A 12,055-nucleotide genomic window follows, 5' to 3' on the forward strand; every position below is an offset into this window, starting at 1 on the left:
GAATATGTAAATAATCTATTGTCTGTCAAATTCCTTTCTGGGTATACTCTAGTGTCTGAGCTAGCACAGTGAAGTCTCACAGGCTAGTGTGTAATTTAATTATGAGAAACTGTAGCACTATTCATATACAAAAATATTGTCTATAATTGAACGTACCATGGTGCATGCCTCTCTTAGCTTTGCTGTTTTACAACCTTTCTTTGTATTTTATTAATTGTGATTTGTAACTGGATAGCAGGTTCTCATCTGGGGTGGCAGGGCGGAGTGTTGCTTTGCTTTGCTCTGTTTTGAGATGGGCCAAGTAGCTTCAGGCTGATTTTGAACTCACCATGTCTCCCCACTTGGCCTTATTTTCTTGCCTCAGCTCTTCAAGTACTGAAACGGAAATCTGTAGGACTCTGCTCAGGAGAAACTTTACTGAAGGCTAAAAGTCGGTCATAGTAAATAAAAGAGGCCTTGATCTATTGGCCTTGGCTAGTCTGGACTGGATCAGCATATTTGGCTAACTCCTGTGATAAAGCAGCTTTGCAGACCCCACCTTCCTTTTTGTGGAATACCGAATTACCTGGTAATAGTTTATACCAAGTTCAGGGGACCAGGGTGATGAGCATTGCATTGGTTTCTGCCATCAACACTGTGAACTCTTTCTCTTCCTTTTCTAGCTTCTAGCAGCTTGGCATGTGTTAGGCATTTTAGGGAGTGAAAACGGAAAATGACATACTGATTTTTTGGGGTGTGGGGTGGAGGAAGCCCTACTGTCCTGGACACTCTGTAGCCCAGGCTGGACTTGAGCCCAAAGATCCTTCTGCCTCTGCCTCCCGAGTGCTGGGATTAAAGGCATGTGACACCACCACCCAGCAAAAGACATTTTTATATGAAGTGAATTATGTTGACATGAAATAGTCCCTGTGTAGAATGAGAGACTCCTTGAGCAGTGATGGCCTGTAATGTGTAGCTTCCTCTGAACAGAGCTTCATGGGGTGGCTTTTTCTTCCTTTCTGGCTTGTCTGGCCTAAAACTCATTCTGTAGACCAGGCTGGTCTTGAACCCATGGAGAGCTGCCTGTCTCTGCCTCCCAAGTGCTGGGATGATGCCCAATTCATAAGGCTTTTTTTTTTGTTTATTTGCTTGTTTTTGAGATACTGTCTTCACTCTGTTGTTAAGGCTGAGCTTGAATCCTGAACTCAAGTGATAGACTTCACCTCAGTCTCTCAAGAAGTAGGGATTACAGATATCTGGTAGTTTTTGTTGTTTGTTTGTTTGTTTTAGAGATGGGGTCTCCTGTTATCTCGTGCTGGCTAGAACTCACCTGTGTAGCAATGCTGGCCTCAGTCTTGTGATTCTTCTGCTTCTGTCTCCCGGGCACTGGGATTATAGATGTGCATGCACCACCTCACCCAGCTCACAGGGTCTTTTCTAGTAGGCTGTGAGATTTTGCTGTTAGGTAGACAATAGCAGACCCTCAGCATTTCAGCATTTGGCCTGGCTAGGTAAGTAAAGGAGGTACACTGGAAATGAATGCAGAATTGGAGTAATATCTTTTGTGGGTATATTTTAAATAAATTTTACTGTGATCAAGTTAAGCTTCCATCTCAACTGGACAAAAAAAGAAATTGGGCTTTGTCCTTTGCCCTCTGTGCTAAGCAACAGCATACTCCACTCCTCAGACCTCAGCAGCTGTGCCAACAACTCTGCTTGAAAAATACTGCAGGCTCAATGGTGTCTGCCCAGATGACCCTGTCAGTACCTCTCTCCACCAAGAGACGACTTCAGCCCTCCAGAACACTTGTTTATCTCAGACGAGTCAAATGCCGGGGCAGCTCAAGCTCTGAGGGCTAGCTCTAAGAACTGAAGTGAAAAGCATGCCCCTGTGAGTACCAAGGGGAGCGGTATCATGACAACCATGCTGAGTCATTCAGACACCACTGTCTAGCTGCAATGGGAATGACTTGAACAACTTCCGCTCACGTCCTCTTCCTCCCAGCGTTCTGTTCTGTTTACTCCTCCCACCTATCTTCTAACCAATGAGGGCCAAGCAGTTTCTTTTTATTTAACCAATGACCTTCCTCCATCAATTTTTTTAATTTTTAAAAAGTGATGTCTATGCAGAAACAACGAACAAACAAAAACCCAAATAAATCAGAACATACCCAAAAGTGATACTGTCACTTAAGAACAGATGGCCTAGGGACTGGAGACTTAACTCGGTGCTGTGGCATGTGCCAACAAGCCTGGGTTTGCTGAAAGGAGAAGGGAATGGGGGAGCTGGGGAAGGCATTAGGTGTAAAGCTTGGGATTGTGTGGTAGGCATAAAAATGATCACAGGTAAGTGTGGGGATTGAGCATTCTGTTTCATGAAAAGTTGTCTCCTGTACCACTTAAAAATTACTCACTGGAGACATTGTATAGGTTTGATATAATATTAAAAATAATGGTCCTAGCTGGGTGTGGTGATTCACACCAATAAACCCAGCACTCGGGAGGCCAACCTGGTTTACATAGCAAATTCCAAGGAGCCAGGCTACAGAGTGAGACCTGTCTCAAAACAAAAAGGGGTGAAGGGGGAGTGGATAGCTTAAGTTTTGAGAGGTCAGTGGGATTTTCCTATTTTGTAGTCTCCAGTATCATTAGGTACATCTGTGATTTTTATTTATACAGTATTGGGCATAAGCAATTTTGGGTAATGTAGGTTGAGCAAGAATTCTGTGTGTGTGTGTGTGTGTGTGTGTGTGTGTGTGTGTGCATTATGCATGTGTGAGGTGAGTGTGTGGAGGCCAACAGTTGATGTCAGGCATTTTCCTCCATCTTCTCCACCTCGCTAGCTCAGTGACTGTCAAGCTGGACTGGCCGATGAGCTCTGAGGATCTGAGTCTGCTCCCCACCGTGCAGGCATTGTTTGTACATATACAATCATACTCTAGGACTATGCCTGCCACCACATTCAACTTTTTCTATGGGTGCTGGTCATCTAAACTCAAGTCCTTTTGCTTGTACCTCAGGCACTTACCAAATGAGCCACCTCCCCAGCCTAGGCTGAGTCTTCTTTATCTGAAGTACTTGGGAACACACATTTGATGCTTTAGATTTTGGAGTGTGTGTACTGACTTTACCAGCATGAATATGATACTCAAAGCTTTCAGATTTGGGAAATTCAGATCACAGATGCTTACTGCCTGTTATAATAACTAAAATGTTGTGAAACATTTGTTTTAAAAGTACCAAGCTCGTCTGGTAGTGGTGGTGCACACTAACTTTAATCCCAGCACTCAGGAGGCAGAGACAGGTGGATCTCTGTGAGTTCGAGGCCAGTCTGGTCTACAGAGTGAGTTCTAGGACAGACTTCAAAGCTACAGAGAAACCCTGTCTCGAAAAACAAAACAACAACAAAAAAAGGTGCCAAGCTCTACTCAGCTACATTGTGTATAATTCACTACATATAGTACTTTGAAATAAGTGGGTAATCTTATGATTCCTATTTTATAGATAGAGGGGGCATCTGAGAAACTTTGTTTGGATACCACATGGTTCATCTTCAAGGCCTGCTCCTGAAACCACTATGCTACCTGTCTACAAAATAATACAGGTTATCTGTTATTCTGTAAGAATAGAACCATGAAAATGTAGTATAAGTCGTTATAAAGTCAACATTTCTGAAACTATAAAGAATATCATTTTTATATTTTTTGCATTCTTTTTTTGAGGCAGGATCTGGCCCGTTGCCCAGCCTCCCATTAAATTTGAACTCTTCTGCCTCTGCCATCTGCAATTACAGGCATGGACCTCCAGAAGTGATTGCCTTGCTTCTCAGAGGGTGTGAAAACTTGGCAGCTGTTGAGAAGAGTTGGGAAGATTGGACAAACATGGGGGCGGAAGGGGAATCATTGCAGGGAGGGAGGGAAGACTTGATGCTAGAGACTATATTTGTAAGAACTCAGTTCTGAGGAAACACCCAGGAAAGGATGGTAAAGACCTCTATCATGGCTGCTCCTTCCACTGTATAACTACGTAATACTTGATGACTTTTAGGATTAAGAGAAAGGGAGTGATGTGACTAAGATTATATAGCAAGTAACAGAAACAGGAAAGAACCCTGGTTCCATTTAGCATGTTTCTTAATGAAACCATGGAGATTCATTCAGCTCTGTTGAGAGATGCCTAAAAAAGAATTACTGGATAAGCGGATCCCACAGTAGTGATCACTCTGAGAGACTGTGGGCTTTGAGATGGCTCAGTGGACATGAATGCTTGCTGTACAAGCACCCACTTGCTTCATGAGCACCATGTAAATTGGGTGAGCTGTATGTATACTTTAACCCTAGCAATATTACAGTCAGAAATAGGAGGGTCACGGGGCTTGCTGCCCACTAGCCTAGGTCCAGATTCCATGAGTGTCCCCATCTCAAAGGAATAAGATGGAATAATAGAGCAGGACACCTGACATCTTTATCTGGCCTCTGGTCTCCACATATGTGTATGTACACCTATATGCATTCATACCTGCACATACCACATTCTACACACACACACACACACACACCCTATAATGGTAAGGTCTGAATCAGTGACCTCAAAAGATCTACATGCTTCTAGAATCTGAAGAACCTTTCCCTGCATTACTTGCTGATTGACAAGAAAGTCACCAAAAGAAAAGTGCTTTGATCTATAAATAATTGTCTTTTTCTGCTTTAAGAACTGTTGATTGCTGTTATCTTTAGGAATGAGAAGGCTGTGGGCGTAGTTCACAGTTAGCAGTCCAGAAATGCCTTTTAATTTGTGCCCTTTGTGTAAGATTTTTATCACCTAGAGACATTTTCTTTTTAACAAATTTCTAGGAGTTCTCTATGTTATGAACCATTTTTATACATTAAAATATTTTATTAGTTCTTTGAGAATTGCAAACAATGTATTTCGATCATATCCCCCCAACCCTCCCAGGTCTATTACCCTCCCCCAGAACCCACAACTTTTATATTTTTATTTTTTTAAATAATCCATCAACTCCACTTTGCTCATATACTCCTGTGTGTGAGTTCATCCCCTGGAGTGAGGCTGACACACCAGGAGCCATACCTTCACAGAAACTGCTCTCCCTTTCATGAAGCTGTCACCCATCCATAGCTTCTCAGCTAGGGGTGGGGGCTCAGGAACCTCCATGTTGGTGTTATGCACACATCTGCAGCTTCTGTGGGTTCCTGTGTAGCTAGCTGTCCCATTGTGTCCAGAAGACATGGTTTTGTTTAGGTTCTCTACAATTCCTCTTCCCCCCATCTGCATTGGTTCCGAAGCCTTAGGGTAGGGGTGTAATATAGATGTTCCTTTAGAAAGAGTGGTGAGCACTCCACAGTGACGTATTCTTTGCATGTGGATGTTGTTTCTTCATTAACCATCATCCACTGGACTCTAATGGAGTCTGAGAGCTGCACTAACCTGTAGGTGTACTTAGAATTTAAAGGCTGTTTGATACTATGTCCAAATAGCAAATAATAGGAGTGGGTTCACTTCCAAGTCCTCTGAACCCCGCAACCAGTACCGCATGCATTCCCTCCGGTGGAGTGGGCCTTAAATCCAGTCAGAAAGTAGTGGGTAGCCAAGAGCAGTGACAAGAGCCTGAATTATTTTGGAGATCTCTGGGACCCCTCTGACCAATGTTATGGGAGGTGTCCCACACCTGGCACCAGCCTTCTGGGATGACATAATCCCTGTGTGGACTGCCTCAACAAACTATTTTGTGTCTGTGTGTGTTTGTTGTGTGTGTGTGTGTTTAGGAAGTTTATAAAATTGTAGGTTTCCACATGGTTCTTTCAAAGATCCTTAATATTAATTATCCCTCCAAACCCCTCCTTTGATTATGGGCATTTAAAAAAAGATACTTTCAATTAAGTATTATATATAAATTATACTAAAAGATTTTTTTTTCCTAACAGTTACACAGTAGATTGACGTTAAAAATGGGCTCTGACACTGGAGAGATGGCTCAGCAGTTAAGAGCACTGCTCTTTTTCCAGAAGACCTAGGTTTGATTCTCAGCACCCACACAGTGGCCCATATGTAACTCCAGTTCTGTTGTGGGACATTTGAGCAAACTGTAAAGATGTGTCACTGTCTTGCGGTGCTGCCTTAGGCACCTGATTGGTTTAATAAAGAGCTAAATGGCCAATAGCCAGGCAGGAGAAAATGGGTGGGACTTCCAGGAAGAGAAAGGAACTTAAGGTTAGAATCTAGGCTTGCAGGATTCTCTCCCCCAAGCCACTGAGGAAGTCAGTGGCGGAGAGGTGAAAAGCCACATGGCAGAACATAGATAGAAACAGGTTAATTTAAGAGCTAGTTGGGAACAAACCTAAACTTAAGGCCACACTTTCATAATAATAAGTCTTTGTATCATTACTTGGTGGCTGGTGGTCTAAAGAAAGTCTGACAAGAAAGACCTGCTACACAGTTCTAGAGATATGATTCCCTCTTCTGGCCCCCGTGGACACCAGGCATACTTGTGATACATAAAATAAAGATAATAATAAAACTTAGCCATAAAAAGTAGAATTTCCTCAGATCCACATAGAAGCAGTACTGTAACCTGACTAGGAGAAGCAGTGGCAGTGAAGAGCCCGTGTTCCTGTGTGTCTATGGGAAAGAAAACTTTAGCTGAAGATAAGGCTGTGGGAAATGTTACTTAACTTTCTATGTCTTAGAAAATTCCCTGTATTAGCCGCACATGACTTTAATCCCAGCACCGTGGAGGCAGAGACAGGCAGATCTCTGAATTCGAGGCCAGCCTGGTCCACACAGAGAAACCCTGTCTCAAAACAACAGCAACATCAAATTCCTATACTTACATGTCTGTGTACAGGATGTGTTCCCGTTTTCTCCTGGGTAGGCTACAGCTTTCCTGAGTGAGGCGATGCTCTGGGCAGGAGAAGTCAGTCCCAGAGATAGGAACTGCTGCACATGGGGTGGCGATGTCTGAGGGCCTCTTGTCTGCCGCAGCCAGGGGACAGCCTGGTTGTGTCTACTGGGTTTATTTGGAAGGTCACAATCTGACCTCAGAAGTTCCCTACAGCCATCAGTTCTCAGCTGTGCTTGTTTTCACTGATGGACTCTTAGTCCTCTGGTAATAACTATCGGGTGATGTGCTTGTTATACACTGGAATTTGTGGTTTTACAAGCTTCCAGAACAAATGTGGTATGTAATTTGTTCAGTGTTTTCTACACTCACTGGAAAAAGTGGCGAATCTGTTTGAACTGGACTGTACTTAAAAAAAAAATGTGTCATTGAGAAGGAAGGGGTTAGTTTTGTTTTGTTTTTTATTTAAGAGCCAGGATACTCTGAATATAATGAGACTATTAAGTTGGTGGGTTTGAGTTCAAGGAAGAATACAGTTTGTCATAGTGGGGCTGTAAATCATGGCCCTCGGCAAGAACAAAGCTGACTCTTCATCCTGTTGTGTCTGGACCATTACCAGGGCCTGTGCAGGGTTTGCCATCTGTCCTGAAACCCCAGAGAGTGCTAGTGTGAGCCACTTAACCTTGCTCTGGTTTTGTTGTTTGGTTTGTTATTTTTAATAGAAGGGACTTTTATAAGAATGGATAGTGTGGGGCTGCGGTGATGGCTCAGCAGCCAAGATGCTCTTCCAGGGGTCCGGGTTCAGTTCCCAGCACTGGCTGCCTGCAGCCTCTTTTAACTCCGGTAACTCCAGCTCCAAGGGACCCAACACTTTTTCTGGCCTCTTCAGCACACACACACACACACACACACACACACACACACACACAGAGGGGGGGATATAGATATATACACACACAGCTGGAAAGTAAAATACTTTTTAAAAATGGCTAAATGTGATGAGAAGGAAAAAGAAATTTTGTGCTTTAAAAAGTCTATTTTGTACCTAATAAACAAATCAAAATTTTTGTAAAAAATGAGAACCCCAAAATATGCCCCACACTTGAGAAAAATGATTCTGAGCATTCAGACTAGCTTGTACTTTGGTGTTTTGGCAGTTCTAAGAATGTCTAAGTGGGGAGACAGTTTATAATTGGCTCAGATTAAAGACAAATCACTTCAGAAAGGGCCTGTAATTGCCTCTCCCATTTACTCATGGCACCTACTTGATACCTTCTTTGGGGGAGATACTAGAGGTCAAACCAAGGACCCCCACATGCTAAGAATGTACTCTACGACTGAGCTACACCCTTACCCTTTGGGACTGTTTTAAATTAAATTCCTGTCTAAAAGATTTTGAAATTTATTTTGTGGTTTTGTTTTTGGCCTTGCTGACAGAATGAACTCAAGTTGCAGAGCTGTGTTAGAATCTTAACTCTTTCCCTTTTTCCCTTTTAATGTCATATGTGTGCATGTGTATGTGCATTCATATATGCGTGTGTGTGTGTGTGTGTGTGGCCACACGCCACACTTGTTTATGGAGATCAGAGGACTTCTGGTTGTCACACCCTGCCTTTTACCTTGAGACAGGGTCTCTTTGTGGGCTAGCTGCCCGGACTAGCTGGCCTGCCACTTGCAGGGACTCCCCTGTCTACGCCCCTGTCCTGCTGGAGTGCTGGGATCACAGGCACTAAGCAGCCAGCTTTTTGTGGGTCCTGCCTAGTCAGACTCGGGTTCTCCTGCTTGCGTATCAAGCAGTTACCATTGACTCATCTCCCTGGCCCTGGAGCATCAGTGTTATATAAAAATCTACCATCTGCTTTTCAGGCTTCCTTTGTATTATTTATTTTTTAGTTTTGAAAAGTGTTTGTTTATTACTATTGTGTGTGTGATGGGGGTTACTTATGCCACACGATGCCTGTGCAGGTCAGAGGGCAGCTTTGTAGTGTTGGCTCTCTCTTTCCACCCTTGTGGATTCTGGGGAGCAAACTCAGGTCCTTTGGCGGGAGCTTTCACCCAGTGTGCCATCTCACCCACCCTCTGCCAACTTCTGGTGGCTTTCTTTTTCCTTTATTCTTTTTTGCATCTTTAGTCTTTATGCTCTTCCAGCTTTTTTTTTGTATTTGGAATATTTGTTTTTTGTGGTACACAAAAGAACAGCACATTTTATAGTAGAACAGAGGCTATATTTTTGTCCATCAGACTCTTGCTTAGACCCTTATAATCTCTTTTAGCAATTGTTCCTGCTCAATTCACTTCCAATAAACCCCAGGTCATGTGAGGCATTTCTTTGTTGATTCCTCCTTGGTGATCTTCAACTTTATTTTGCATAAGATTCAATTGAGGAGATAATTAAAAGTGTATACTTCTGTTTCTATGGACCTGGTCAGGCCTAGAAGGCATCCTTTATCAAGTAACAGAAGGACATGCTTAGAGATGTATGGGCTCTAAATGAACACTCATTCATACATCAATGACTTTCAAATGTTTATTCTACTTCAAACCATTCTTAGGTGTTGAACCCCCTAAGCAGCCAACATACATCCATAAAGATGTTGACATAGTGTTTGTCAACATAGACCAACACTTTTTTAAAAAGATTTATATTTTTATTGTATGTGTATAGGTATTTTGCTGGCATGTATGTCAGTGTGCCGTGTGTGTCTGGTGCCTTTGGAGGTCAGAAGAGGGTGTCAGCTCCTAGAGCTGTGGGTGGTTACCGGCCATGTCAGGTGGATGCTGAAGTGAATCCGGATCCCCTGCAAAAGCAGCCAGCCCTCTGCCGCAGAGCAGATCCTCTGCTCTAGGCTGCCCACACTCACAGCCCCCGCTCTGCTCCGCTCTCTAGTAGCTGCCTGACCTTGGGCATGACCTTCTCAGTTGCTGCACACCTGTTAGAAATGAGCCCAGGATCACAGAGAAAGAGACCATTACTGCTGAGTGTCTGGACAGGCAGACTTGACTTCTGATTGAGAGGGTGTGCTCCGGAAGAGCCGGCACAGACGGAGGCAGGAAGTGCATTTGGTTTTTAGTGAGGTGTTAGCTATACTTTTCCCATTGATTGGGGTTCAACCTCACAGTCTTGTTCTGCTGTCTAGTCTGAAAAGAACTGGAGCACAGAAAATGAAGGAAGGGAAAAGGGGTCCCTGCCCCAAGGAGAAAGGGGTCACTGTTCCCAGCCATCACATTCCTATAAAGGAGAAATAGGGGGTGGAGATTAAAATATCTGCATAAAGGGGAGATAAAAGATTTTATTCCCTTTCTTGAATGTAAGTTTCATAATATTTGATAGAAAAAGATTCATATTTGATATTGCCTTTTTATTTAGTAATTTATTTATTTAGTAATTTTTATTTCTTGATGCTCTTTATACATTTTTTTCTTTTAATGATTTTATAGATTTTATCCAGGCCGTGGTGGTATGCCTCCAATCCCAGCTCTCAGGAGGCAGAGACAGGCAGATCTCTGTGTCTAGTATTAGTTCTGACTTAAGCAGGCCAATTTGACTGGGTACACCATTGACTCATCTCCGTGCTCCCCACTCTTTTATTTTGACTGTTAGTTTCGCTCATCAGTGAGACTACAGCCCTCATGCTATGTGAACAGAGAATATTCTTCTCAGATGTTAAAGGACCGCTTGTTCTCAGTTTGATCCCTTCGAGTACCATTTTCCTGCTCTACCACCACATTGAATGAATGCTTTTTGATCTTCCTTAAATGGTTTTCTTCCTTCATTCGCCTCTTTGCATTTTCGTTTTTTTTTAAATATTTATTTATTATGTATACAATATTCTGTCTGTGTGTCTGCCTGTAGGCCAGAAGAGGGCACCAGACCTCATTACAGATGGTTGTGAGCCACCATGTGGTTGCCGGGAATCGAACTCAGGACCTTTGGAAGAGCAGGCAATGCTCTTGTTTAGTGTTCTGAGCGCAATGCTTTTTGTCTGCAAAATCTACAACTCTTACTTTAAAAAGTTTGCTGTAATGAATGTGAGTGCAGCCAGTACTGGTTCTTCAGTGGCCAGTGGGGACCTCAGTCCTGGGGTGGATGGCTGTAGAGATGCTGAAAATTTGCTCTTTACCCTCTTCTTGGGGATCTGATTGCTCACTGAATGAAAACCTCTAGGTGCAGTCACTGGATCCACATTTGGGTCAGTTTCTGTACAGCTGCTCCGCCTGATACCCTAGTGTCTCTTGTCTTAGAGATACTCTGATTTCTTTTCTTTCTTTCTTTTTTTTAAAGAAAAGAGGTAGGAGGAGAAAAAAAAAAACAAAAGAAACTTGCTATCTTCCTGGTTGAGGGGTGGCTCCTGGATGAAGGCTGCTGAGGAGATGGGGTTGGGGAGTGAGTGGAGGCTGGCGGATAATTTCTTCTGAGTCTCACTGCTTCCCTAGCCTCCAGTCTTCTGCTGCCTAAAGAGGTGTGGCTGCTTCCCATGCCTTTGGGCTTCTGAGGGCCAAAGTTAAGTCATTCTGCTTATCTGGGCCAGGAGTCTGTCTTTTCATTGCCATTAATTCGCCTGTTTGCTCTTTTCCAGAGAATGGTAGTTAATCTCCTGATTTCTTGACATGGTTTTATTTTTCTTTGAAAATTGTTTTAATCTTGTTTTAGTGGGTCACAAGAGACAAAAGTCAGTGGCTGTGTTGAGTCTGCTGAAGATTTTTCTCTACCTGTGAGGCATGTGCAAGGCCCCTTGCTCTAATGCAGAAAATGAAAAAATAAGATAGAAATTCCCCGATGCATTATGATGCATACCTGCAATCCCTGCTCTCTGGAGGGCAAGGGGGAGGCTCATCAGCTCATGACCAGAGCAGTCTATGAACAACTGTCTGTTGACAACAGCAACTCTAGATAAAGGAAAACATTTAATTGGGGTGGCTTATAGTTCAGAGGTTCAGTCCATTGTTATCATGAGAGGACATGGCAGTGCACAGGCAGACATGCTGGAGAAGGAACTGAGAGTCCTTCCTACATTTTGATCTATAGGCAGTAGGAAGTGAATTGAACTAGGCATAGCTTGATCACAGGAGACCTCAAAGCCTGCCCCCACAGTGACACACTTCCTCCAACATGACCATGCCTATTCCAGCAAGGCCATACCTCCTAATAGTGCCACTCCCTATAAGCTTATGGGGGCTAATTACATTCAAACTACTACAATAGCCATTTTTCATTCT

The 12,055-nt window shown here is 43.2% G+C and overlaps 1 protein-coding gene across 2 annotated transcripts in view; it reads left to right on the plus strand.

Annotated features, from left to right (window-relative positions):
- Positions 1-12,055, plus strand: part of Cep57l1 (centrosomal protein 57 like 1) — a 56,644-nt gene that overhangs the window by 11,895 nt on the left and 32,694 nt on the right. The gene's annotated exons all lie outside the window — the stretch shown is intronic.

Source organism: Microtus pennsylvanicus, chromosome 1, assembly GCF_037038515.1.
Source record: "Microtus pennsylvanicus isolate mMicPen1 chromosome 1, mMicPen1.hap1, whole genome shotgun sequence".
Classification (NCBI taxonomy): domain Eukaryota; kingdom Metazoa; phylum Chordata; class Mammalia; order Rodentia; family Cricetidae; genus Microtus; species Microtus pennsylvanicus.